Consider the following 2711-nt stretch of genomic DNA (forward strand, 5'->3'; position numbering starts at 1 on the left):
GAATAGAAGGGGGTGATTGATAAAAATCTACTACTATGTGAATAGAATTGTTGCCATTATTTATTAAAAACTGTTATTTCACAAAAGAGGGTTTTCTTCTGTTCTTATTTTAATATATCTTTGTAGCATTCACATCTACACTAGTGCTAATGCCCAAGAACCAGAAATTAAAACCATCAATTAACAGAAAGGTAAGTGTGTCTCTCTCAATTATAAACCTAGATTTAAATGGTTTGTGACTCAGAGGTACCCACAACTCTGCCTCAGTGGAAGCTATGAGAACTCAGTGAGTACATCTACACATGCACTTTACTGCTTTAGTTGACTAATTAGCTCTGCAGTAAAGTGTCACAGTCTACACGTGCACCTGTATTAGGGCACAGTAAACTAAATCACTCTGCTGTAGGATAGTGCTGTCTGGAACAAGGACTGTCTTACAATGGAGTAATTACATGCACTCAAGAGCAGGTGTAGACTGTGACCGTGGCTGCCTGAGATACAAGGGTGCTACATGTAGGGGCTGCATGCTGGACAGCCATGCACTTGTGCCCCACCCAGCCCGTCTACCACTTGATGCTGCTACCCAGAGCCTGGGGCTGACCCTCAGCCCCCCTGCCAGCTTGGGGCTGCTCCACCCTGGCTTGAATGGCTGCAGCTCCGGGTGCACGTGAAGACACTGCACTGGAGTTTATTCAGATGCATTAATAGCACATGTAGATGCACCCAGTAGGTGCATCTATATATGCACTTTACTGCAGAGCTGACTAATTAGCTCCAAAGTAAAGCATCACCATTTACATGTGCACCCATATTAAGGCTTATTAAATTAATTAACTCCACTGTAGGATAGTACTTGTCCTGGTTAGTACTATTCTACAGTGGAGTTAATTAATTTACTGAGTCTTAATATGGGTGCACATGTAAATGTTGATTGATGCTTTATTGTGGAGCTAATTAGTCAGCTCTGCAGTAAAGTGCATGTGTAGATGCACCCACTGGGCGCATCTACATGTGCTATTAATGCACCTGAATAAACTCCAGCACAGAGTCTTCACATGCATAGATAGTACTATCCAGGACAAGTACTATCCTACAGCAGAGTAATTATGTGCACCAAAATACACATGTATACGGTGACTGTGGCTGGCTGGGGCCCAAGGCTGATACAGCGCAGAGGCTGCCTGCTGGCAAGCCTCACACTGTTGCACCTCATGCCCCAGCCAGCCCCTCTGCAGCATGTTGAGCCAGGGCAGAGCAGCCCCAGGCTGGCCTGCTGACACCTTGGGCCTCCGGCCAGGCTGGGGCTGCTCCGCCTGGACTCACTCAGCGTGCTGCAGTCCCAGGTGCACATGTAAACACTGCACCCAGAAGAAATAAACCCGGGTGCGAATTGCACCATAGTTTATTGCTATGTACTAATTACGTGTACTAACTACTAGATGCACTCACTATCTCTAGTCTCCAGGCCATATTTAACTGGATACCCATTTATTCTGGTGCCTCCCTTAGAAACCCAAGTTAGAAATATTGCATTATACTCCTCTTAATCTTTTTAAAGTTGTCTTTCTTACCCATCAGGTATGTGAGTTTTTCTTCCCTTGTATCCTTAGTGGAGCAAATTTCCACAGTTAGGAGATGTCATGGAATATAAACACCCAATCAAATAAATAATGATAATGACAGCATCATGCTACTACACCAAGAATCACTCGTACCAGATGGCCCTTGTTAAAAGTACTTCTGACAAAAGTACTTCTGACTAAAATCTACAATCATGAGCAGATGTCCTTAACAGCTCTTCAAAGACTATGCTTTTTTGGAAGAACCACGTGTAGTTTTAGAATGAACTCAAGAGATGCCCTGTAAAATTGCAGACTCTACTTTTAATTAAACCTGTGTAAATATGGGGATACACCATTGAAATCAGTTGTATACAGACATAACTGATTTCCCACTTTACTACTGTACATTCAGTGCTCACTTGCCTCTCTCTTAAAAAGCCTGCATTTGGTCTGTGCCCAGTTAATACTGGTAGGTATCCTGACCTAAATTTTCCTTTTATTTAACTCAGAGCTACATTGGTGGTTTTAGTTCTTTTTCAAAATAACCCCTCTCTCCTTAGGCAAGTTATGTCAAAGTAAGCATCTGAAAATCTCTCCTTGTTAATAAAAAAATGTCATGCAAAATTATGGACCTACTTTGACATATGACAAATATCAGTGCTTGGCCACTCTGCTTTTCTCAGTCCCCTTTCACACCCCACCCACCACAAACAGGGAATATAATATAATCATGTTCCTCTGCACTTGAAACATAGTATTTGTCATCTTACACTATGTAACATCTGGCAAATGCCTAACATAATGTTGGCAGACAAGGTTCCTTGGGTGAATTTGATATCTTTTATTAGACCAAAGAACTTTGTCTGCCTATGTCCTTAGACCAACACGGCTACAACCTACACCCCTGTAACATAATGTTAGCATCATTCAGATATTAAATACACTATAATGGGGCTATCTGAGAGGATAGTTTTTCATACCCTAACCCAGGCTGATACACAACTAGTTTATGCTTCTGCTACTTTCAGCTCCTTTTTCCTTCTTTGGAGTTTCCCTTCTTATGAGGGAAGGAATCAGAAAGGAATTAAGGTGCATTCCTTGTTACAGCTGTGTAACTAAAGCGGGGGGGGGGGGGGGGGGGGGGGGAGA

This window comes from Alligator sinensis, unplaced genomic scaffold (genome assembly GCF_000455745.1).
Source record: "Alligator sinensis unplaced genomic scaffold, ASM45574v1 scaffold1214_1, whole genome shotgun sequence".
Lineage (NCBI taxonomy): Eukaryota > Metazoa > Chordata > Crocodylia > Alligatoridae > Alligator > Alligator sinensis.